Source organism: Balearica regulorum, chromosome 1 (genome assembly GCF_011004875.1).
Source record: "Balearica regulorum gibbericeps isolate bBalReg1 chromosome 1, bBalReg1.pri, whole genome shotgun sequence".
NCBI lineage: Eukaryota > Metazoa > Chordata > Aves > Gruiformes > Gruidae > Balearica > Balearica regulorum.
This window is the reverse complement of record NC_046184.1, coordinates 158,339,622-158,367,254: the sequence shown is the minus strand read 5'-3', so window position 1 is coordinate 158,367,254 and position 27,633 is coordinate 158,339,622. Positions and strand designations below refer to the sequence as shown.

The 27,633-nt window shown below is 37.4% G+C and overlaps 1 protein-coding gene across 5 annotated transcripts in view; it reads right to left on the bottom strand.

Moving 5' to 3' along the window:
- FGF14 (fibroblast growth factor 14) overlaps positions 1–27,633 on the bottom strand; it is a 423,436-nt gene that overhangs the window by 163,959 nt on the left and 231,844 nt on the right. Inside the window, exon 2 of one of the 5 annotated variants that reach the window (XM_075740717.1) lies at positions 20,407–20,446. The exons of the other annotated variants lie outside the window; for them this stretch is intronic. The gene's annotated coding sequence lies outside the window, so the exon portion shown is untranslated. The remainder of the gene's footprint in view (positions 1–20,406; positions 20,447–27,633) is intronic. 5 annotated transcript variants of the gene reach the window in all.

Here is a 27,633-nt window from a genome sequence, read left to right as displayed (position 1 = left end):
TTTTTTAAATCAATGGAAATCTACATCTGTGAATGTTCCAGAGACTCTTTGTGAAGTATCACATGCAAATAGTGAGGCTATTTCAAAGACAATGCCATGGACATGGGATAATTTAAAGACTTTTGCATTGCGAGGAAGAAGATGCTATGGGCTCAAGGAATTCTGAGACTATTGTAACGTGTTCACAAATGCTCTTCTGTTGTTCAACATTGTGTACATTTCTAGATCAGCTACAATGCTCCCTTCAGAAAGCAAAACTGAAAAATACAAGTTAAAGCAAATGATCTTGATTCATCCAGTATGTACTCTCACCTTTCTGAGAAGATATAGACTAGTCTGACTCAAGTCTCAGTTATAACTTCTGAAGCACAAGGCTTGTATGACCTCTGCTCTGGAGTTCAGTGATACTTGGCACAAGAACTATCATTCTACAAGACAAGTCCTATGAAGATCTGTGGTACTGTGGTCCTATCTTGGCTCTTTTGTGTAGCAACTAAGTAACTTTAGTAAGCTAGTAATGCATTCAGACCATTTATAGTTTCCTCTATAATGTTTTTCAGATTATTTTATGACTGCTAGCAGCAGGCACCTATGAAGACCTATCCCAGTCCTGGAAAGGGAAAAAGACTATGAGCAGTGAATTAAAGTCATGAAGAACTACAAGGGCCAGTGACCTGTAGTTCAAATTAGAATATGTCTTCTCCCACCGCCAAATAAAGTATCTAGAAGAAGCCATGAAGTACTTAAGAGCTAATTACTCTTGGAAACAGAAGCAATGAGAAGTTCAAATTATCTCCCCACTGTTTCTCAAAGAAGATGTTATTGGACAAGTAAGTACAAATGACAGATTCAGTGAATCTGTCTAAACAACCTATAGAAGAAAACCTTGTTTATAAACTAGAAAGAATGCTTGCACATGAACATTGTTTTGAGTTGTTCATTGACCTGTTTTCCCAATTGTTTCAAACGTACAGAGTCAATGATTAGGTTATCTGAGACTGCATATTTGTATTTGTTATGATGTTGAAAACATCTTTCGTGCCAGCCCACTTCATAACAAGTACTTATTTTTATTACAGCGATAGCACTGATGAAGTGACTTCTCGTGGAAATCAATGGTAAAATGTCAATGATTTTGAGAGATCAGGTCCAAAATAGCTGCCAATTGCAGTACTCCAAATTTATTTTGGATGCATTTAAAAATATTTATCTCTGTTGGGGCAGTGGGGGTAGAGCTGCTTGTTATTTCAGCTTGCAAATTTATTCATGCAAAAAGAAATATGAGAAAAGCATAATGAAATACTTTATTATACATAGTTTCTGCTTTTCTGTTGTAATGGGTCAGAGCACATAATGTAGTAAGTTTAAAGAAAACCATTAGAAATTTATGTCTAAAAATTACCTATGCTGAAATAACTGTCCTATATAAGAAATGGCTTCAGTGATGTGAAGATTTGTGCCTTCTTCCTCCAAAAGAGAAGGTGTGTGTTGAAACCCCTGGACTTCCAACCGCAGCCTGATATGAAGTAATAATACTGAATTTGTCTTAAGTAGTACGGATAAGTAATAACTACTCAAAACCATGAAGAAAGTAGTTTTTCAGTGATGGACGAGAAGTATATAGAAGAATTCAGAAAGGAAGTTTGCAAATATAAGTTAATATAACTGCTTTTAAAGTGTCATCCTCAAGAAGAAGGTTGTTTATTATGTTATTCCTTTCAAATAATACCAAAGCTACATAATTTGCCACAGCCTTTATATATAAAGGCATCTTTTTCTTTGTAAGATACTTCATAGTTTTTTCTAATAGTTTGAGTCTAACTATTGGTTAAAGAAATGCTACTGAGGCTGAAGCACAGTTGAAAATGTTTGAATTTTCTAATGTCAGTTCAAGCCTGATTTACGTAAAATGAATGAGAGGAGGCAAAACACGTGGATTAAAACCATTGTTAAAAAGGCTCTGCTTACATCTAATTTTAACAGTCTGAGAACCAAACTACATTTTCATTTGAGAGATGATTCCTCAAAATAATTAAAAATAAACTAAAAATACCTTCTAGGGCTGTTTTCTTCCACTACAGATTCAGAAAAACACTGCTCAGCTATGCATTCTGCCAAATTAAGATAATTTGCACTTAACTGATGGCTTCACTCACACGAGTGTGAGAATATCTTACTTTTGAGCTCACTCTCAATATCCTATACTATGAACTGAAAAAAATGTCAGACAGTTTCATTGAACAGCTACATCAAGATTTTACATTGCGTGGGATATAGGTATACACACAGAACAAGAATGTGTGGTTTATTACTTGAAATGAAATAAAGCATATCAGAAAAGTTTTCTTTAAACCTGTGTGAAGAGAACATGAAAGTAAATTATGGACCCAAATACTCAGATGATAGTGAGGTTAACCATAAAGTAAGCACTTCTTATTTCCATGGTGAAGCAGAGAGAAATACAGTCAGAGTTGTACATGTAGAAATTGAGCTGGTGAGAAACATGTGTTGGTCTTCTGAACATTTGGCTCAAAAGTTTGGCATTAGTGAATAAATAATTAGCCAGTACTAACTGTTGCCTATTTTACATGCTGGGGTTTTTTTTTTAATCATTGGGAGTTTAATATGTGGGTTTAAAATTTTATAATACATCTTTTCCAAAGTTTTTGACTATCTGATAGTGTGGGCTTATTATGAGTGAATGGTTCCTATTAAGGATTGCTTACAAAATAACAGTGTTTATATAACTCAGATATATTTATGAGACTATTGCCTAAGGCACACAACACTGAAATAAAAGTTAGAAGTTATACCAAGGAAAAAAATATTTCCTTCTGTAAGAAATGATAGCTGACAATGGTTTATGGTAAGTTTAACATTAAAACATAGTAAACCCACAATATTCTGGATTCTATAAGAAATTAGGGGAGGGGAAAAGGAAAGACTATGTCATAATTTTCAGAAGATCTACTTCACTTAACATATTGTAAACAAATATGCTGGAAAATTAAATTTTCCTGGAACTGAAAAGCAAATGTAATTCAGTCCTAGAAGGCAGGAGAAAAAAACCTGGCATGTCCTTGGCAAAAGTTAGTCGGTCAATATATTCAGTCATCATATAACAACACTTCACTATTTTGTGGAGCCTTGCAACAGATACTAACATGCAAAACAATTATACTAGTCCAAACTGCCCTTCCAAGGAAGGACAGTCAAAGAAAACAGAAACAGAAGTAGGTGAATTAAAATTATTTTGTTTAGGAAGGGGGATAAAAACCAGAATGTATTGTTTCCTAAAGCATTTTGACTAACCCAGTGTTTTGCTGAGTTGCATTGTTTTGGTACTCCAAGAGAGCTGTGAAAACGGCTATGCCTGATGTGTTTTCCATGTCAGAATCCTTTGCTAAACCTTCTTTAAATATGTGAAATAATTTGCTTCAGCCACCAAACAATGTGTTAGTTAAGGATGAAGTTAATGGCAAGTTTGAACCTTAAAACCAAATTAATTTTGATTCATCAAAGTGAAAAAGTATCCTTCTAAAAAAAAGGAAAAATTAGACGTTTCTATCATGTTTCCAGGGTCATACTTTTACACTTTTTTTGACACTTTCTAAAAATGTCATTATTTTTTTTGAGACTTGTCAGAGGAAGAGTCATGCCCTTAAAGGAATATTCTACAGGAAGTTATTGTTAGACTAGTTTTAACACTTCTTGGTAACAGAAGAAACAAAATGTTGCTGTGTCTCAAATACCATCAGAACTGGCAGCTCCAGTTGCTGATGTATTGTAGAAGCTGTAGCTACAATGGCAGACATGCGCAAGGACACAAAAAGCACTGTTAATTTACATTTAGATCCAAAGGAATAGGATTTTTTTTTGTTCAGCTATAAGAATGTTTTGTTCTTAAACTGGATATTTGCAGTTTAGTTTCCTTTTAAAAATCATCTGTTGTACAGAAATCATACACCGCTAGCTCTGGTCAATAGTTTCTAAAGGAAATTTCCAAAAAAACCCCTTCCACTCCTCAATCATATCAACAAGAAGCTCACTCCACTATCAAACTCTCATGCATTTATCACTGGACTTTCAACCTCTCAACCTAGATCATGGCTTTCAAAGGCAGGCTGTTAACTCCAGAGGCAATGCTTTTAGGATTTCAACCTATCCACCTCAAACACTTGCAAAGGCTGATAATCTGCATTTTTGGAAGGCCGAACCAAAATCCTTGCCCAAGGTTATAATGTTAGGCATGTTACAAGACCGAGCCCTTTTCCATCTGTTGTACTCATACAAATTCCCAGTGCTTATTACAATAAAACATACGTACATTAGTAGTCAGCAGCTTATACACAATTTCTAAAATAATCTCATATTTTGCAAAGAAAAAAAAGAAGGGTAAAACAAGGTTTGAGGAAGATAGTCATAGTGCCTGATATTGAAAGGAACAGTTGCCTATGTAAATTGGCTCAAAAAGGAAGATGTAAAGATATCTTCTGAAAAACCTAAGCTCAGTAAAAATGTCATGAAGTAAATATTTATTGAAAACAGTTGTCTTTAAAGAAATATCTCCTCACTTTTCATTGCCCAGGTATTGTACCATAATGCTAAGGCTCGAGAGCTAGGAACTGAACAAAACTAAAAGCAGAAGCCCCCCCCCCAAAAAAAAGGGAGAAAAATTAAATTATTTTTGTGACAGTGGAATACATATAGTGAAAACTAAATTTATATTGGCTGTGATCCCATACATCCCATTAATTTTGGCTTTCAAACCCAGAAAGGCTGTTTGGAACAGCCTCAGCACAGTGGGGTCCTGGCCCAAGACACCGAAGTATTAGAGGAGAAGGAGAAGAGTAACCAAGCGTAAATATTCAGACAGGAAGTAATGCAGTAATTCATACAAAATTTCACATATTCATTCTCCCCCGTCCCTCATTTACCTGTCTGAAACATATCTGCATGAAGATCCAATACTTGTCCTTAAACACAACCTACCACTGTCTAACAGCACAAGCAAAGCTTATACACTCCACTGTTAATCGGGCAGAGATTTGTAAGAGAAATATTAAAGTTAGCATGAATGAAATGAATGGAAGTGTGTGTTTGCGGGGGGGGGGGGGGGGAGAAATGCACAGCTATGCGAGGGAGCAAGCTTTGATTTACAGGATATAGGATTCAGCTTTGTAGAAAGAATTAGTCAAGAGCATCCCTAAATTACAATCAGCTCTTGGCAGGAAACCATACCTAAGGAAAACTTCCTGCAAACTGTGCAGAAATCTGAACTTTTTGAGTCTAATGATTGATCTGCAGGCTCTCTCCCCATGACACATCTTCCACCTCGCACCATTTCTCATTGGACCAAAATCTTGAATTTTTATGTGATGAACTTTCCGTTTAAAAAGAATAAAACAAGCTTTTTCTGTTTTCATCTGACATTCCACAACTGTGTCCCTAGTTGCTTCTGTAGCCTGATTGGCAACATGGGCGCTGAAGATCCATAGCCTGGAAGACCACTGTGGAGGGAATAGTTCACAAAGAAATGCAATCCCAGAAAGCCAGTACTGTAAGATCCTACCAGATTCAAATTCCCCTGTCAAAGAGAAGCTATTGCACCCCATTCACATGTTCTGGCATTAGAAAAATACCTGTACTCTACAGGTGGACACTTTGTGTTTATGTACTAAACTGGGAGTCACAATATAAACTAAAGTAAAGTAGCCTATATAGTATTTGTCTGCATACCAAATCAAGACAACCTGAGAATGAGAAAACTAGTTGCTTTGCACCCTGCAGGGCTATCCAATTAGTTTTGTGTTGATTTAAATCAAGAGGGAAGGGATGCCATCTAGAGGGACCTTCACAGGCTTGAGAGATGGGTCCATGCGAACTACATGAAGTTCAGCAAGGCCAAGTGCAAGGTCCTGCATGTGGGTTGGGGCAATCCCAAGCACAACTACAGGCTGGGTGGAGAATGGATTGAGAGCAGCTCTGAGAGAAGGTTTTGGGGTTGCTCATTGACAAAAAGCTCAACATGAGCCAGCAGTGTGCGCTTGCAGCCCGGAAGGCCAACTGTGTCCTGGGCTGCATCAAAAGAGGTGTGACCAGCAGGTCGAGGGAGGTGATCCTGCCCCTCTACTCTGCTCTGGTGAGACCCCACCTGGAGTACTGCGTCCAGCTCTGGGGGCCCCAGTACAAGAAGGACATGGACCTGTTGGAGAGGGTCCAGAAGAGGGCCATGAAGATGATCAGAGGGCTGGAGGACAGGCTGAGAGAGTTGGGATTGTACAGCCTGGAGAAAAGAGGGCTCTGGGGAGACCTAATTGCGGCCTCCCAGGAAAGCTGGGGAGGGAGTTTTTATCAGGGAATGTAGTGATAGGACAAGGGGTAATGGCCTTAAGCTGAAGGAGGGTAGATTTAGATTAGGTATAAGGAAGAATTCTTCTCAGTGAGGGTGGTGAGGCACTGGCGCAGGTTGCCCAGAGAAGCTGTGGAGACCACATCCCTGGAAATGTTCAAGGCCAGGCTGGATGGGGCTTTGGGCAACCTGGTCTAGTGGAGGGTGTCCCTGCCCATGGCAGGGGGGGTTGGAACTAGATAGTCTTTGACACCCCTTCCAACCCAAATCATTCTGTGATTCTGCAATTCTATGACTATTTGGATTGTTGTTTTCAGTGATGTTAAAAAATTAAAAAAATACATTCAGAATAAATTCATAATCCTTCCCAGTTTTCCTGTTTGCTTCTGAAAAGTTTGTTAAATTAATTCTGTTACTGAAAGGTGTGCTTATCGTTCTTGTGAACTTTGGAGAGAGATTTTACCACCTGACAGAAGTGTGGAAAGGAGAAATAAAGAAACAGCGAAAAAACAGCTAAACTGATTTTGTTTCTCTCACCCCAATTGCTTGATCTGTTGTGTCCCACAACTTGATAAATGGTTAAATTAAGGGCAGTACATGAAATGGAAGTGTGAATGAATTGCTTCATTAGTGTTTGCAGGCTCCATTACAGAGTAAAATTACAAAACAGAGGTTTGCCATAAAAGTAAACTGTGTTTAGGGTACACTAAAACCCACAGAAATGTTTCAGGTATAATCTTGCAAACTAATACAAGTCAGCTGGAACACGTTAGCTGGTTTTGGCTGTCAAAATAAAACATTTAGAGAGGTATTTCTCCAGCTAAGATTCAAAGACAAAATTGCTATTCGTACTGCTGAAGTTCTGCAATTGGCCCGAAGTTACAGGTGAGGGCACTATAAGCAAAAATAAAACCATAGGACAGACTAAATGCAGATACACTTAAAATGAATTATCTTTAAAAGGCACAACAAAAATACGTTTCAAATCCCAAGCTGAAAAGCATTTTGTACTTGGTATATAAATACTGTTATTTAGAGAATAATTGAAGTTTTTCCCTAGAAAAGATATATTATATACACATGCATATAGACATTTGAAGAAAATTGCCTAAAAATAAAATTCATATAATCAAACAGGATTACATATGACAAGTTAAATCTGCTGCCAAGTGCACTTGAATCAGGGTACAGTCTGAGATATGAATGCATAGCAAGAGAAATGAAAATACTAGCTCATACTTTTTCCTCTATGATTATCAAACCTCAATTGATAATGTTGCAGGAGACCTGATATTCTATGGTAGCTCCATTTTTTTCTATGTGAATGCAGCTGTACTTGTTTTCAAGTAGGTTTCTGACATAGTAATGTACATCACACAGAGAATTATTTGAAGTTTAAGTAGTAGTTTTTTCTTTTCTAAATTGTTAAATATTGCTTAAAAATAGAAAGTAGTATGTTTTTGTCTTATTTTTCTTTTACTAATTTGAAAGGTATTTTGAAAGAGAGCTACCTTGATATTTCATAAGATATGTCATTTCAGCTCAAAATACTTAATTGAATTGAGTAGAAAAAAGGCCATGTTTAGTGACTGATGTAAATGAGATGATTTTAAAGAACCAAACTGCTTCTCTGATGGTTAGCAAAGTACTTTTTTTATTTAGTTGCCGTAGTAGATAATTCAAAATTTCAGCAAGAAATGGATAAGGTCATTATTTAAAAGTTTTGAACAGAGTTTGGACCTTGAGTTCATGGTAAATTTTTATAGTCTAGGATATGGAATAACTGAAAGCTAATGCATTTTTTCTAGAATTACTGGTAGAAAAAACCCCAGATTGTATAGTCTGAAAACTAGTGTGAGACAAGTGAAGATGCTGGTATGGTGCATGCACAAGAGAAACATCTTCAGTCTTTTTTTTTTACTTCCTCTGACTAAAATTCTTTAAAATAAACAAAGAAAAAATATTCTAAGATTATGAAGGAAGGAAAATAAAAAAAAGATAAAATTACTACAGTCTCTAGGATTTTGAAACTCATGAGACTTCCAACAGTTTGCAACTTTGAGCTATTTCTGCATTACACCAAGCAAATACATTGACTTTAATGAAACTATGTAAGTGGAAAACTGCTGTACTGGAGAACTTCATGCAGAGAAGACAACCAGAAATTTTTTACTCAGTTACCAGAAGTCTGTCACCCTTCATGAAGCACTAGACATTAGGTCCAAAACTCAAGCTATTAAAATTTGCAACTAATCCAATGTCTGCAGGGTCTGTGACACTGGGCTATAAGTTACCTAAATGTTAGGATCTTGCCCCATTTTTAAACCCATCAGATACAAATGTAAACAAAGTCAGCTTGGCAAACAAACAGAGGGATCCACAGCAGGACTCGCTTTTGAAACATGGGATATCAGGCTGATTTTTCCATGGATCTTTATGCAGCTTAAACTCAAAGGCTAGTAGAATCAAAGGCTAGTGGGTCAAAGTCATCTACTAGTAGGGCCAAAACAATACACTGGGTACCTAAGTGGTTTGCTCAATGCCTTCCTTATTCGCAGCAGCACTGGGAAACCTGTCTAGCTGCAGGACAGTCCCCAGGATCCCAAGACAGGGAGCAAGGTTGTCTGTAAAATGCATGGTCAGGGTGAGGAACCAGCAGCACGATGATGATGGACTCGCCTACCCCCAGGCCACTGCAAGATGACACTTCAGGGAATCTGATGATTACCAAAAATCTCCTCAAAGGTCCAAAGCCTACTCCTCTCTCCTAAAAGCAGGCAGCTTGCACATCTTTGAAAAAGGTGATGATCCTTTTTTAATTAACTATACTGGACTTCCCTGTTTTGACTGTCAGAGGTAAGTCACCTTTGGACTCCCACAAGTCTACTCCAAGTACAATGCCTCAGAATCACCCCCAGATTATTTGGGGCTCAGGTCTGTCCAGGTGAATTAAAATGGTTTAAACTCTGTCCAGTTCTTGTCTCCCTTTCCTTTTGAGAGAAAGCCTGAGGTGCATTTTGTACAGAAGCTCTTCCTGCATGGGTCCTATACACCGAGGCTCTGGAGCAGGAGGTGCTGCCATCCCACGTCTCACCTGCCCCTAGCCATGAGCTTGCTACCAGGCTGCTTTAACTTGTCAACAAGAAAGTGCTTCCTCATATGTACTGAAAAAAAATTTGAGGTATTTGGGGTAAGAAAAAGGCCCCTGTAGAATGTAAATCCCCTCAATGTTAGATGAAAGCTGAGAAGAAATTATTTGTATTACAACTTGGACCTGGTTTCCAAGGAGGTGTTATTTCTAATGACATTGTTCTCTCTATGCATTGCTCCTCAGTGAATGAGAATGCACTTTTCAAATATTTTGAAAGCATAAAATACATATAATGAACTTGATGATACAAAAAATATAAACCAGTGTCACAGTGCGGTAAATGCAAGTTTTCTTTCAACTCAGTGCAGCCAGGCTATCGTCCCACATTTCATGTTTTGAGAGCGAGCAAACCCTACTTTTCTGCACATATATTTTTGGTTAAACCTCTAACACTTAACAAGATTTTCACTATGTTAAGTGAGAGATTTGAATAGCTACAGTTACAGCAGAACTACAAAAAAAAAAAAAAAACAAAGTAATGCCTTGTTTTTACAATAATAAAAAGTAGGGAATAAAAAAAATGACAAGCTGTCACATAAATTTCAACATTTAACAAAAATATATTTTCTTTCATACTTCTTTTGCAATAGAAATAGCTCAATATGCATGTAGACATTTATCTGATCTATATTCCTTCCACAAAAGTGTGTGTGTGATTTATACAAATGAGTAAGTTTTGCTGAATCTTCCTTGCAAATGAAGATTAAACAGTTGGTATTTATCAAACAAATGATGAGAACACTGTCTGGTAAAACACAAATTAAAATCTATTGCCTAAATTAAAAATATCTATAAAAATTATTTTTGTGGCACCTACTGGTATTAGTTAAGAGTCTAAGTTCTCCCCAAAAAAGGAAATATAGTCCTACTTTCCCACCTTCCTTCCTCCTCCATCATCCCCCTTGCTGCCACCAAAGGAGCTAAGAACTCCAAAGCTATTATTAATGCAAGTGTCCTGCAGAACGTGTATTTTCTAGGGTCCTCAAATATATCCATATATTATAGATCATCCATCTTCCAGTTTCAACTTTTCTTTCTCAAAAGTGGTTGAAGTGGGGATTTTTTTAGGAATAATTTTAGATAATGCAATGCAACCACAGCAATTTGTGATGGATGAAGCTTCATCTTCATTGCAAACTATTTTAATCATGCATGTAACACCAAAAAGAAGGTCAAGTAAATCATGTGTATAACACCAAACAGGTCAGTTTCCATCAAAGGAGAATGAAAGAAACTCCCTCTAAGTAGACTTACAAATAAGAAGTCCCACATATTTGGTATCAAGCTCTGTGACAAATAATTTATTTCATGAAGGACGCAAAAATACTCACAGTGGAAAAGTGGCATGAACAGCTGAGGCTTGCCAGCAATGCTCTGCCGACGCCAACTGCAACAGGAGGAGAACCTCAAGGCAGAAGGATGACTCTGCCTCAGCCAAGAAACCGTACATTTTTGCAGATTATGAGCACACAGAAGGAAGTAATTGGCCTAAGAGATGGCGCTGCTTACGACATGGATGCCTAAATACTCCACGGCAGACATCTCCTTCACTTCAAGGCTCCATGCTGCTTTGAGTCAGCAGCAAAATTTACCTAACACTAGTAGTCACTATTATTGATCAAGAAGAAAAAATACCATTGTTATGTTCTAGCACACATTTCCAAATCCTTCCTGATATTTTGTTTGGTTCAGCCAGATTTACTTTATTTAATTTGTTTGGGTTTGCAGGCCTGCATGACAAATAAAGCGGAATTAATTTGTTGTCTCTTGCAGTGAAGTAAGCTATACATGTATAAGAAAAGAATCGCTTTTTTAATAAACCAAAGCATTATCTTAGCAAGACTAAGTACGCATATCATAATAAACCAAGTATTCATGCAAATTAATGATGTCTGGAAAAAGTGTCTGATTTTTAGGCTAAGACAAATGTATGCTCACAGATTTCTACAGCACATAAATGCATGTAGTAAATGGTTACAGTAACAATGCAGCTTATTTATAATATTTTTGACATATTTAAAATAGTTTCTTTTTCTTGTTTCCTCTGAGTTTTGCTCTTGCCCTGGCTGGAAATGTAACTGGAATCTTCAACTTTGTCTATTTATGAAACCACAGAAAATGAGGTATTTGCTATTGTAAAGAAGACAAATAAAAGGGTTGAGTAACAACATAATTAAGTGTCAGATTTTTGAAGGCTGCATCCCAAATAGTGAGAGAAGTAAGTAAAAAAAGCTAGAATAGGTTTGTTTATCATTAAAGAAACATTTTAAAAGGTATGTATGTGGGTGCACACTGCAGACAGATGACAAATCGTTCCTTCAGGACATCTATGTGTTATGATTATTAAATGCTAACACAATTAGAACAGTCAGATAGCACATTGTCTCAAGATGTGATGCTGATATTCCACAGATGCAAAATGATTAGTAAATTTAACACATACAACTCTATGAAGAAAGCTAGAGGTAGCTTCTAAGACTACCTAATATAACAAAATAAATTAAATATCAGCAGGCTTTTAATGGACGAAATATATGACATTGAAAGAAAAGGAAAAGACATCCAAGAAAATGTGAAGAATTTTCAGATGGACTGAGAGAAGAAGTTTCACTGAAATATTCTTTAGTGCTTTTATACTGAAATTTGTGTTTCCTCTTTAATATGATACTGGTCTTAACAAGTGATGTCAGCTTTAAAATACGCCTGAAGAACAGAATGAAGCATGGTGGTAAAACAATTTATGAAATGGTGCATAAATAGCCTGTGCAGTTTCCCTATGAGACTTGACAAAACATACTGGCTTCTATCCAGACATCAAAATGTAATTAAGTATGATTTGTTATGTATATTCATGGATTATTCACATCTGAATACTTTGCTTGCTTGAACTGCATTAGCGATTTGGCCCCAACCTCCAAAATATTTTAAGTGAAAAATCAAATTAGAGCAACTTTTCCTGGAGGAAATCAGTTTCTCTTTGTCTCCCTTTCTACAGATCTAGAGCAATTAATAGTTTGAGACACTGGATTAGTGTTAGACCATTAATCTAAATATTTAAAAGTGACAGATGGTGCCAATACAACACATAGTGTGATCCTGCAGGAAGGAGAGCCCAGCTATGGGAGCAACACCAATATTCCATATGTTCAGGTTGGTGGTGAGCACTTTAAAGAGAAAATTATTTGGTCCCAACAGCAACAGAACTGCCACAATTCCTACATAAACCAACAGGTTGTCAAGAACCACCCTGTGCCAAATCTCTTAATCAGGCCTTGTTGGGACGTTATTTTCAAACACACAGAAAACTGACTCCACAGAGCCAAGAGAAGCTCCATTTTCTCTCATTTCTAAAGATGAGAAATCTTTTACCTTTAAAGTCCTGTCATATTGCCTTTAACCTTTTCTGTGTTGATTTAGTAGGTCACAATTTTTGTTTAAATAAATGGCATCTGGTGATTACTTCTAGTGAAAGAAGGGAGAAATACCCAAAGGGCAGCATTCTCCCCTTGCTCTGCTTTTCCACCCCTTTCCCTGCTCCATGTAAATGTGTTGGTTTGTAAATATTCTGCAAATTACAGTACAGCTCAAACAACTTTTACAAGACGTTAAGAAAAAACACCACCTCTACAGCACATCCCCAATAGTAAAGGTGTTATCTTTGGCGATGTGGCTAACAAACACATTACTACTTCTTCCTCTATTAAAGTACACTTCCTTTAACATTCCTGTGTACTGCAAACCCTTCCTCTAAGATCTCATTTGGCCCACTTTATCGTGACTATAACACCAAATTCGAGACCATTTAATGTAGCTACATTTCCATGAAACTCCCTCTGTGCAGTAACTAACACAGTGGGAGGCCAGTCACTGCCTAAGGACACTTGAGAGCTGTTGTGGCACCAACATTAATTTTGCTGTTTGTCATATCCTGCTACCAAATCCTAAAGGATGTTTAAAAATCCTATGGACCATTATGCTCTGTTCAGTTGTGCTTGCTGGAAGAATGGAGAAAGGAAAGGGTGGAGAATGGATTGAGAGCAGCCCTCAGGAGAAGGACTTGGGGGTATTGATTGATGAGAAGCTCAACATGAGCCAGCAATGTCTGCTTGCAGCCCAGAAAGCCAACCGTGTCCTGGGCTGCACCAAAAGCAGTGTGACCAGCAGGTCAAGGGAGGTGATCCTGCCCCTCTACTCCGCTCTGGTGAGACCCCACCTGGAGTACTGCATCCAGCTCTGGGGGCCCCAGTACAAGACAGACATGGAGCTGTTGGAGCGAGTCCAGAGGAGGGCCATGAAGATGATCAGAGGGCTGGAGTACCTCTCCTATGAGGACAGGCTGAAAGAGTTGGGGTTGTTCAGCCTGGAGAAGAGAAGGCTCCGGGGAGACCTTATAGCAGCCTTCCAGTACCTGAAGGGGCCTACAGGAAAGATGGTGAGGGACTGTTTATCAGGGGCATGGAGTAGGGGGACAAGGGATAATGGCTTTAAACTGAAGGAGGGCAGGTTTAGATTAGATATTGGGAAGAAATTCTTCTCTGGGAGGGTGGTGAGACACCGGAACAGGTTGCCCAGAGAAGGTGTGGATGCCCCCTCCCTGGAAGTGTTCAAGGCCAAGTTGGATGGGGCTTTGGGCAACGTGGTCTAGTGGAGGGTGTCCCTGCCCATGGCAGGGGGGTTGGAACTAGATGATCTTTAAGGTCCCTTCCAACCCAAACCATTCTATGATTCTATGAGTAAGTACCATGACTTGTTCTAGAATAAAAATAAATACAGCTGATAAGGGTATTTAGGTGGAAAGAAATGCACCTAGTCAGCAAGAGAGTGTTGTAACAAAGTTTTAAGTAGAATGTAGAAAAAGCACATCCATTTCAAAAATGAAAAATCATCCAAAATTATTTTTTGCCATTGAGCTATCTAAATAATACAGTCTAATTTTTTTTATTTATTTATTTGAAAATGCTTAGCATCCTGTAACTATGGTAACAATTTGCCTTGCTGAGTGCATCTTTGTTAACGTCCCCTTGCTGTAGTAATGCTTCCATCACCATCTGGCAGTGACAATTTTCTTGCTTGAGTGAAAATTCCTCCAAAGTATAAAAATCAGGCCATTTATTTTTAGAGGGCTGACTGCCCCAGCTCCTATTGACTTGCAGGGTCCCAGTCAGAACCTCTGTAAATTCAGTCATGTGATTTTGATATCTTAATGAAGGGGATAAGCAGCAGTGTAAAAAATGATTGAGCTAATCAGTTGCCCTCTTGCCTTTGATAGATAAGGTTTATTTTTCAAACTTTTCCAAGGAGTTATGTTTTAAAAACAACACACTCCATCTCACCTCCTTTGCTTCACAGAAAATCACTGGTATTAAGCAGATGGCAGAAAGACCTCCATTATTAATAAGACAGGTTCCAAGAATATTGCATGAAGACTGGGAAACCTTCGGTTTCCATGGTAAATCATTTGACTGTAATACACTTAATAAACATGTTTAACGTTCCATAGTCAGTAGGTTAAATGGAAATAATATAATCACATTTATTAGGTCAAACAAATAAGGTAAGAACTCAGACGAACAGCAAAATACCAAATATACTGACAACGAGCCAGGTTGGACAGACAGAGAAGCAAGAGTCATTTCAACCATGGGCCTCCATCCCATCTACATTTTGACATTTCAGTAACACTTCTGAATTCTGCTCTAAAGCAGAAAACAGTATAATTGCATCACAAATATAAAATAAATGTTATTTTTCAGTTTAGAAATAAGTGCTACTAAACATTTAATTAGACTCCTTTGGTCATGGTTCTGTTTTTCATAATCTGGTTAATCTGGTTATTAAAAGTCAGTTGATTTATAAATGATTTATGTATTAGACATATTCTTCAAAGTTGCATAAAACTAGCCAAATAATCCTTCTGGGTTTGAGGGGAATACAGGTAACCACTAAGCTGATGATGGAGCTTAGGATACATTTTGTACATATTTATGTCTTTTGTGTATATGAAGAGTATAGACCAGACATAAACATGGGACCACTTTTTTCCAGATCACTCATCCAAGCATGTGCCACTGTTGATTTCTCCCTTCACAGGTCCAGAGCATAAGACCAGAGTGGTGTTCTGCTCTGTGCAGCAAACATGTAAGACAGGCTCCTTTATATGCAAAAATCTGCTTTCTATGTCTGTTCATATACAGACAAATCTCTACTCAGAGTGATATTTTCTCCCTGAAAGTAAATGTTTTCAGAAAAAAAGAAAAAAAAGAAAAAGAATTGACAGTAGCAGCTTAGGCTGGCATTTGGAAACAATGGAGAGAGCAGCATGTAGCTTGACAAGAAACATATTGATGGAAGAAATGTATTGATGGTCACAATGGGAGAGCTGAGGGACTGCAATGACTTTCAGTTTCTAGGACAATTCTGTAGGGTTTGAATGCTTTGTAGAACAGATATATTTTAAACTGAGTGTATTTAACATGAACACTTGAGAAAGAATCTGAAAAAAACCCACAAAAAACCCAAACCCCAAATAAAATGAGTCCTATCCTGCACAGTATTAAATAAGTCAGATTTCTCAGTGAGAACTCCTTAAGTTACCTTAGAGAAATGACTAAATGTCTGGTTATCTTTGATGATTCACATCTCTCAGGCTTGGGGTCTCAATATACCTCCCAGATAGCAATTTTAAAAAATCTGAGTTTTTTAATATTACTGCAAGCTTCCCCTCCTTCACAAGGGAAAATTCTTTATTTTTTCTTATGCTTATTGAAGAAATATGCTACAAATTTATTAAATATGAGGTAATTTTTAAATGAAAGGACTGAGGAGAAAATTCTCTGTTAAATGTCTAGTTTTATTTTTTTAAAGGAGGTTAGCATGTGTAAGACAACTTTGGAAAGGTCAGATAGTCTCTGAGGAAGACCATTACCAATTTCCTGACCAGAAAATACAATGTTAGCATGGAGTTCCTTAAGCAAAAGGATAAAGCCCAATGTTTCTGTTTTCTTCTTTATAAGGTAAAGAAATCTAACTTTTATTGAGATCATTAATCCCTCTTTCTGTTATAAACTGTTATAAAGTGCATAGTTCTTTTCACTGGGTAAAAAGTCATCTGTTGAAAAGAGAAACATTGCTTCTTCCAGTCTCCTTTATAGATAAAATTTAATACATACATTTACAATGCAGAAGAATTTATCAGAGTCACACGAACAAAAGCAGCAGAACTCTCAGAGCTACAAATTTCTTCAACTGAGATGTGAAAGTAACAATTTACCCTACTCCTGCCATGAGCAAGGTGTTAAGAGAAGTATCAAACTCTACTCAGATGGTTGGGAAGGATCAGCTTCTGGTGGGGCCAGTCTCTCTACTGAGCCTGAATAAGTAGCCCACGGTCATTGCCCATATCTCAGTGAGGCTAAAGGGAGATGGGCTGAATCGTCATCCTGCTTGTCACTCATCTCCAGCCATGCTGTGGAGGTCAGACATAACAAGAGTCAGTGCTGCTGTAACATGAAGGAAGCAACGGCATGAGGACGTGCTTTTTTGCTTTTTTGTTTTTTTTTTTTTTTTGAGCAGCAAAAATTCATTTCATAGAATGGAAGAATCATAGAATGGTTTGGGTTCATTGCATACGTACTACAGATTTGCCTCAGCTCAGCCTCAGTAAAGATAATACTTTGGTAATTCTCCTTCCCCGGGAAGAAGATGCATAAGAAGGCTGTTGCTTCTCTTTGGCTGACATCTATTTTGTTTGGACATCAAGTCCATGACTAACAATTTTCTCTTCACAGTACCTCCAGAATCCCATCTCAGTGTTTAACACAAGAAATTTCCTTTCTTATTGCTGCTAATGAGAGTTATGAATAGCTCGAAACAGGCAGAAAAAAATGGATGGGCATATTTATAAACTTGTTATAATAATTATAGGCTAAAAGATCAAAACCAGAGGACACCAGAAATTATTTTAAAGGCAACAATCATTATATTCACAGTAAAATAAACATAATATATTTAGCATAAAACAAGAAAACTATAAGTTATGGGTCAAAGAAAAGCCAGTCAAAGCCATACCCCAGCTGCAAAATAAACAGGCATGAACATAGAACTAATATTAACCTGATTTTTTACACCTGAATTGCAGTTTTCAGGTTGTGAAGCAATTCAAGCCATGCCATCTCTCTAATTTACATTGTAAAAATTCAACATGACTGAAGAACCAGAATGTTATTTTTTAAAATATATTAAACTTCATACTCTAAGTATCCATTCTCAAAATCTACCCTTCAGTATTCTTAAGTGTTGCCTTTCATTATTTATAACAGAAAAATTACAAAAATCTAGCAAATGGCAGAATATACACCCACACACCTGCTACTAAATACCCACTTATGTCCATAGGAAAGCTTTGCTTAAAATGGTTTGTTGTATTCTTAGCAAATTGCCCTATCTACTTCATCACATTAGGGGGGTTGTTGCAAACTTTGTTTGCAGGCAACACAGCAAATAGGAGACTGACCCGCTGCAACATGTATTTTACAGTCCCAATTCAGCCAGCACAGATACTGAGGTCTTTGCTGCTAACCAGGATTTCTAGGTGCCACAGAGATACCAAGGGCCCTCCAGGAGTCCCCAGGTTCTACTAGTCCTCTCCACTCCTATTCCACACCCATTCCCATTAAAATATCTTTCATCCACAGTACCGAGATAAAGATAATATGTACCAGTATAACCTGGAGGAGGTGACCATTCCACTGTAGGCCAAGAACACCTCTTGAAATTGAAAGGGACAACCTTCTATGCTGCCTGGGGAGAAGGCAGCTATTATATCCATAGGTTTTGTGATGGTTATGCAGAAAAATCATGATCACATTAAGGAAAAAAGAGGAAAAAAAAGAAAAAAAAAAGAAAAAGAAAAGCAACCCCCTCTGCACCCAGCTCAAGTAAAACTTAATCCACTGTAATTATGCATCCTTTTCAAACTTTAAAAGTACCATTTTTCTTGACATCTTAGTAGCCCATGCACTTTCTATCAGACAGCTCTATTCAATATGTGTCATGCCTATGCAACAAAGTTATCATGAAAATTAATGATAATGTTATGAACCTCAGAATAAAAGCAATTAATTTTTTTTCCAGATGCCAACAGTACAAAGCCTCTACATCTTAATTAGTTCTCTATCATCTTACTTCGTGTTTTTCCACATCATGCAGTTATAATCTAAATAAAATACACTTTGGGGACTCATTTTCCAGCATGACGGAGTAGTTTTGCTCCATGTTGACAACGTGAATTTAGATTTTACCCTAGTCTGGGGAGAATCTCCACCGAAAGGCTGAACTTCCTTTTGAACAGACCAAGCACAGACAGATCATCCAGAATCCCTTCATTTCTAGTTTCACAGTAGAAAGAGAAGAATTACCCTGACCACAGGCATCATGTCAGTCCATAAACCACAACAGCATGCTGAGGATTAAAGTAATCCATTATAATGGGTTCTTGTCTACACAGGAAAAGAAAAATTAAAAAAAATTCTATTTTACTGAGTATCAAATAGATAAAGTTGCTTCTACCATTCACTTTCTTGACACACAATCCGTGCTGTACGGAATCTGACTCCTAATGTGCTCTTACCAAGAGGAGCGCAGATTCAGTACTCTGTTGAGGATTTACTGAGTTTTGTTCTTGTTTTCAACTGAAACGGAAAAGCTTTCCGACCATCATGGCAAATATAAATGCAACTTTTGTTTCGTAATTATCATAGCTATTCAGAACTTGAAAATATGAGGGGGTTTTTTTGTTTTGATTTGTTTTTATTTTTCTGTAACTGTATTATGCAGATCTTAGGGGTGTCATAGAAACTAAGAATGATTCACTGGGCAGACATGTTCCTTCTCAGTCAATAGTGAACCAATAACCCAGAACAACACTAAGAAAAATTGGTCTAATGAAGATAGTATCTTTCTTGAAACAAGTTTTTGACATATCATTTGCTTTTTCTATTCCTCTTGATAACTGAATTCAATAAAGCATTTTTTCCATAATCTTTGTGCTGCAGCTATGATGCTTTATATGTCTGCCTGATAAACACTGCCAATTTGTACCGTTTTAACAAGAAGGCAGAAGTGCGAGCCTTATGACAGGAAAAAACCCCAAACCCCAAACCAAATGACAACATCTTTGAATAACATCTGTGCTTTTGAGTGAAACGTCCAAACACTACACAACACAGTGCTTCTTAAAGTGCTGTTCTACCCTTAGAAATAATACAACTCCTCTGTCTAGCAGCAATCTTCCCCTTCGTTTTATAAGAAAAATCCCTCTAACGTCCAGACAATCTATGTTACACAAGGCTGGGTACCATCTCCCTGTGGCATTCAACTAATTAAGATTCCGCAACTAGAATTTAAGTTTGCAATATTTTGATGAAACTTGACCCAGAAAATCAGGCAGTTCTTTATCAGGTCTACAGTATTAGCTTTTCAAAAGGATAGCACGCTCTATGCATGTAGTTGATTTTATTTCAAGTAGAAGGATGACTACCCTTTCCCCATCACAGCTGTTTCCTCCAAAATCCCACATAATGTAGCCTGTTAAATATTTTAAAAGATAATGGATGACTAGAGGAATTCAGATGTTGCAATGGGATACAGATCCTGCTCAGTTTAAGTTCAGTTTCATTGTGGCCAAGAGTGAGCACAATCTGACCCACTACCTATGCCTTTTACAAAATATCTCATTTGCATTCTTTCTTAAAATGCTCCAGCCAATTAACTAACAAAAACTGGGAAGACGTGTTTTTACAAAAAACAGCAAGTAGCAGTACAAAGCATCATCATATGATGGAGCACATTCTGTGTTAAGACTGGTAAGTAGGGAGAGACAAAGGAGAAAGGGAAAATTACATACCACTATTTGTGTTTGTTGTAGTCCTCCCTCTTCTTCCACCCTACAAAACAAGATCCCATATAGCAAGCGTTATCTACCTACTAGGAAGCAGGAGGCAACAAGACTGTCAATCACAGGGGTATTACATACAGTAAACTTCCACCCCTTCTCCCCCTTGTAGTCATTAAAAACATACGAAAAATTTTGTAGAATTAGGAAATACACTATTATGGAGAAAGTTGATATAAAGTATAAAGGGGAAAGAGGGAGGAAGATAGGATGGGAGAAAACAAGACTATGACAAACACAATTACGAGTATGTAATTTTACATTTTTGTAGGTCCTGTCTCCTCCCATCCTACAAAACCAGATTTCATACAACAAGCAGAAGTGGTAAGAAATGAAATTGGCAGATAGGCTCCTCTTAATTTCCAGCCTGAGGAACTCTTCAGTCAAAATCATCCAGATTAAGCAATAAGTCTTGTTGATAACAATAGCGGCAAGAACTGTATCAAGGATCAAATTGCAGCTTTGTATACAGCAAATGTTGCTGCCTCAGTCCTTTGCTCTAGAAGATCAAAATGCTTCCAACACACTGCTCATGAACAGGGAGACACCTAGTTTTTCTGTACCCAATGGAGTCTCTTCATAGCACTAAGCAATCAGCTTATTTCAAGTATTACTAAAAACTTCCTTTCTCATAGAATAAAATAGATCTCTTCTTCACGTGAGTGTGGTCTAGGTCAGGGAAGATGCAAGTACATCTGATGGCTTTTAAGAAAACCAAGAGGTAAAGCAATTCATATCTAATGCTGACAACTGAAGGAAAGAAACACGCTACACAGACAACTTCATCTGGAAGTAGTTGGTTCAGAACAATAACGAGGTCTCACTCCAATGGGTGTTTGTGTAGAAGCAAATGAGAGGGCTCAAAGAGACTCACACAGAAAATTTTGGAATATCCAGGTTTTGAAATACAGACTATCCTTTCCTTATTGTCTGGCAAGTTGTATCTTAAATACACCAGGTACAGAAACTTCCTGAGCACTAAGAAGTGTTTTCTGATGATCTTACATGATGAATTAACACCCAATGACTTCAGAGATCACTTGATAACTATGCTAAAATAAGAGAGCTCAACAGATGTAAAATAGCTTCAATGCTTAAAAATATAAAGAGAAACTGATGTAGTTTTAAGACAAATATGATGGAATTACTGCTAAACAGAGTGAGGTAGGTGGGTTAAAGCTGGTTGTAGATAAGTTCAAGAAGATTGAAAGAGTATCTGTTGAAATACATACCTTGCTGCAGGAGGTTATGTCACTGTTTCTACACACATTTAAATCTCAAAGTAGGCAACTAAGCGAAAAGGGGAGGAGAGGGGGAGTTAGTTAGAGACTCATGCATTAACTGGTCAAATACTACAACAGGACTAGCTTTAGAAATGCAGTTTCCTAACACCTTAGACATATGTTTCTTGTATCTGCTCGTTCTGGATTACAAAGGAGCTGTTCTTGAGAAAAGCATAAATCACTCCTCTATATCAGTTCACACAGGAGCTACAGTTCATTCACTAAGCTATACGAACTGGAATATAATTAAGCTGTACGTTTTGGAATAATTACTACAGTATTGGGAAGCTTGCAAACTTTAGAGAGTGATTTATTTTTTTTTTAAAAAAGATCTTTATAAAAATTTTATCTACACCAGATGCAAAGTTTTGAACATATGAAGGCTAAAATTCCTCAACTCCTTTTGAACTCTCCTTTAGAACAATATAATTAAGTCACACGGAGTAGACAGAGCAAAAGGGAACAGCAGTATGATGGAAGAAGCAAAATCCAAGAAAAGATGGAGAATAAATATTCATCTTAAATTGGTCTTTTTTTTTTTTTTTTCCAAGAGTAAAACCAATAGAAGCAAACTTTGAAGGCAGGTTGAAGACCAAATAACCCAACATATTAAAAAAAAATAAAATCAGAGTCAGAGAATCTGTAAGAAAATAGAACTGTTCTGTCAGTCCCAGGGAACAGAGCAATTAAAATAGATTGAAAGCAAAATAAATTACCTATTTGCCCTTTTTGTAGCTATAAAATACTTTATAAACTTCTACTTTCAGGTAGCAAAGGAAAGATATTTGCTGATGACAGCCAAGAAAACTGAAAAGCCACGAGTCACAAGAGAAAACACAGCACTACCAGATGACTCACTGGGATAGAGAGGGCAAGGCAAACTGGATCCCATAGCTACTGCACAGAGGCGAGTGATACAGCCACCACGATACCTGGTAACCTCTGGCTTCCTAAATATGGCATTCGTGGCTAGTTCACTTGAACCAGAGCTTTTAAGCAGGCTCAGAGTCAGCATCTTGCTACCATCTCTGTTGCTGTACCTATGGAAATGTTTTCCAGAGGAGAAAGGATCTTAGCAGATATTCCAACAAGGCGTATAACCAGGATCTGCGGCACAGGGCCACGTTTCTGGCTTTTTGGCTGTGGAGCCTGTTTTGACCCTACAGCCACCTTGAGCTCCAGTCAAGTCTTGCTTACACACATCAGTCACTGAAAATGGAGGAGAGCAGGCTTGGATTTCCCATACAAGTTCAAACTCCCCTCCGTCATACACATTTTATTCAGTGGGAATATCCTAATAGACCTAGCAGTCAGATTACATCACTGTTAAATGCAGTTTGCCATCAGATACATGGTGCCTGCCCAGATTAATTGGAGCAAAGCCTGCACAGCATACATAGTGCAGAATTCCAAAGGAGGCCCAAATCTCACTGCACAGTGCTGGTAACACAAGCATAATGCTCTTAGGCCTATAAACACCGCACTCCGTCATCTTCACTCCAAATAATACATATGATTTTCTTGCCAAAAACACATTAATGGGCATGAAAACCACAGAGAGCACAGTAAGAGATGTCATTCACTTGTGGTGCCTGGAAGATCCTTTAGAATGAAAAGTTTGCCAAAAAATTATATAAACAATTCTTACAGCGAAAAATTTGTTCTTTGGCAAAAATCGCCAAAGCATTGATTTTAGTTAAATATATTTTTACTGAAATGAAATTTTTACCATGCTTTCTCCTACAGAAAAAATGTGTGATCCCAACCAGCTCTCCTGAACTTGCAGAAGCTTTATGGGGAGTGGTGGTTTCCTTACACAAAAGAGAACATGTTAGAAATACCTGTTGAAACACTGTACTCAATCAAAACCTGAATTGGCCTTTTTTTTTTTTTTTTTTGGTGGTGAATATCACATCATAAATGTTCTTGCAAATCCATCTCAAAATCATTGGAAAGATTTTTTTCTCAGAAGAAAGCTGTCCCACTTGGGAGTTCTACAGATCTACAAAACAAATTTTTTGGGGTAAAATTTTGTATCCATATAAATGCCATTATTTGAACAAGAGGTCCCACTGGTCTGAGTAGAAGACAGCCATAATGCTGGATCAGAAGTAGGCAGTGCAGAAACAAAAAGAAAAGAAGCTATTTCTGTGAAAGGCACAGCCTTTTCTAGATGGGACACGCTCTGTTTAACAAGTCATGAATGTACATGGAATAGAGTATGGAGAGAAACACTATTAAAAAAGAGAATGACTAAATAATAAGAGCAGTTACAAAAAGACCACCTATTGGGTAGTGGAGATGAAGGATAGCTTTATCTATTGTAAAGAACATATCTGCTGCCAGAATTGGGGGGGGTGGGGATATAAAAAAAAAAAAAAGGCCAAGGAACATACAAGGACTTTAAAAAAGGCTACTGAGGGATCGTTTAGTGATTTAAAAAGAAAAAAGCAGAAATGGAAATTCCTCCCAAAATTCTGAAATAAACTATGCCCAGCTATACCTGCAGTCTGCATTTTAGCATGAGCTCAAGCAGCAGAGACACGCCTGAAAATTACATTCAAATACTAGAACTCCTGGTTTCCTTGAAAGTCTGATTGGCAAAGGAGGGGAAAAGATTTAAAAAAAAAAGAAAAAAAAAGAAAAGAAAGAAAAAACCACCCACAAAAAACAACCAATGAACCTGGGGCATTGAGTAATAGACTGAGGAAATGAGATAGCTTCAACTAACTGGCTGTGCTCTGCCAGTGTCAGCACTATTGGATATTTCTATGACAACATGCAGCGCTCAGAGCTGGTACAATGTAATTTTCCCACTTCTTCAAGAGACAGAGGCAACCTGTGACATGTGGGCCAACAAAGACAACAAAAGTTTGAATACGGTTTGTTGGTTTTTTTTCCTCTGAGCTATCTTTAAGGCATGTACAAAAGGAGATACACCTCATGCCTGAACACCATTGTCCTTTGGAAGCAAAAGGCTTGGGCTCAGAAGCACAAGCGTTAAGAGAGCCAGTGAACTATGGTAGCATGCAACGGGATTGTTTATACCTTCCATCATTAAATTTTCTTTCTATTTCTTCCTTTCAAGTAGGTGGAGCTATATTGCTTGTTGTATGGAAAGTTATTTTGTGGGCTAAGAGAAGAAGAGATATATAAAAATAAAATTAGGATGAAATCTGAAAAATAGGACAGAAAATTTCTTTGGGTGAGGCTCACTTATGTCTGAAAGAAGAGCATAAACGGCAGTATTGCCATCGTCACACAACCACAGCATCTTGGAAGTTGGAAGTGGAAGAAAGGAAGGAAGGAAGAGAGGAATAAACTACCTACTAGATGAGAGTATGGAGTTCAGTTTTCAGGCATTTACTCCTATACAGATACTGCTCAAAAAAGTGAGAAAGTACAAATCTACAATAATGGTAACATTTATTAAATGAAGAAGACCAGACATTTTTCATATGTTTCAGATGGGCATGCAAACTACCTTCACGAGACCACAGAATTCTGTTTCTCTAGAATGGTTTTATTTTTAACTATAATCCTCATAGTGAAAATAATGGTGAAAAGATTCTAGACTGGGGATTTATTGTCTGGTTAAATTAAGCTTATGTACCAGATAGCTCACTGTAAATGCACATATTGGAGCATGCAGTGCACTGTAGATATTTTGTAATTGTTTAGAAAGGTAACTAACCTCCTCTGGCCCAACAGCCTTCATAGCACAAACAAATTTATTAGATACACACATAACAGCTCACAAATTGCAATATAATTAATAATTATTCTCTTGTCACAACAGTTAATCACTCACTGTACTGTAGACAGAAAATGCATCAAGCAAATACCAGCTGTAAAAAAGCAGCCAGATAATTAAAGGAGTTTTTTATTTATAAATCAGCACCTTTTGCTATCCCAGGTTTGCTTCATAAACAGTTACAGTTTTACGATACCATGTTTGTTATTTTAAGGCATTTGTACATGAAGACAATTACATTCAAGGTGTCTTGGGGAAGCAAAGGAGATAGGATGAATTCCCTAGGATATAAACACCATAGTAAAGTGCAAGTCTGATGGGATATGATTATGGGGACTATAAGGAACACCAGACACTCAGGGGAAAAAATCCTTAATTTTTATTACTCTACTGGGTTTATCCAAGAAATACTGGAATAATACCTCATTACAACTGACTTCTGTTATAGCTGCCCGCTTAAAATCCTGCTGCACTGACACATTTATGAGAGGTGCCTCCTCAAGGAAGGGTATCATTCCTCAGCCGTATGAGAGCTAGAGCACGTGAATCAACTTTGCTCTCAGTTTCCACAGCACACAGTGCGTTTCTGGACTATAACTAGGCCTTTGAGGTACTACAACTAGGCCTTTGAGGTACTACTGCGGTATAAGTAAAAGGTCTAACTATGATCTCTGCGCAAAGCTATTCAGTTGTGGCCGTTTGTCCATCATTTCTTTGAAAAGACTACTTGCTTCTTTAATTCTGCCTGAAGATGAAGACAATTATATGTAATACTTTGAGATGCTGGCCATATAAACATACTTTTTTGTTGCTTGAGAATACACAATGAATGATACACTTTCTAATGTAAAGCCGCAATCTAAGTGTTAATCCAACACAATAATACTAAAAAAATCCCCAAACTTCAGTGAATAACATACAATGGCCATCAGGAAAGATGGAAGAGAAAATCCTCTAGAAAACACACATGGAAAAGCTTTTATAAAAGAAAAGAGAAGGAACATGTGATGGGAGAGATAAAGTGCTATGTGTAGGTTTGACATGAAAGTCAAGAGGAGCAATGACAAGATACCTAACCTGGAGTAGCAAGCGTGAATCCCAACTACTGAAGCTAAACCCCATATGAGCAGAGTGAGGAAGCACACTTGGAGGAGAAAGAACATTACAGAGAGATGGAAAAAAATTGGAGGCAGATTGGACAACAGCATAAGAGAATGTGTGTGTGTGTGTGTGTGTGTGTGTGTTTGTTGGGAGACTGACATTAAAAGAAATTTAAATAGAAGATAATTAACAGGGGAGAGAGGCAGACATTAAAAAGAGCTGAAAATAGATTTTTAAGAGAGTATAATTAGTCTTAAAAAAAAAAAAAAAGAATAACATGAAAGAAACATCCGGACAGTAAGTAGAGTGCAGGTAAATAAACAACACTTCAACACCTTTCTAGAAATCTCAGTATTTCTGTTGGTCTCAACAGCACACTATTCTGACTGCCTAAAATAGTTTTTAGAACCTATAAAAATTATACAATACATTTATGTGTTTAGACACAGCATTTAAGTGCCTGAGCTTATAGAACTGTGTTTGAATACTGAGGTCTTTCTGTATGCTACAATAATTCACTCTAACATGTAACAGTTGAGCTGTTTTTAAAACTTGCACATCCCCACCCCCACCAAGCATTAGAATAGGAGCTAAGTTGACTAACATCCGTTGTAGAAGTGTCAAATATATCCCCTCAGTGCATTGCTTATTAACTTTCTCTTCAAAGAATATTATGTGCTAAAGCAATAAGAACACATTATGTTGGGCTGTAACAGCTTGATTCCAGGGCTGGCATTTTGTTCTGTCTGCATAGCAGACAGCTGTTGAGTGGTACCTAACTTGCATCAGCAAGTATTATGGGTCCAGCACATTGTGTAGAATGACAAAGGTCTTGTGTATTTCCTAATCTATTTATTTTTTTAAGAAGTCTTGGCTCTTTTACTGAAAAATCTCAAGAATTGGCTCAAAAGTAAAGGAAAGCAAACTGCATGCTCCATGGAAAATGAAGCACCTACCTGTATTCTGTACCTTTTAAAGCCCCTGCTTTTTACCGTAAGTATGGTTGACCCTTGGTAAGTTGTTGTAACTTGCTACATAAGA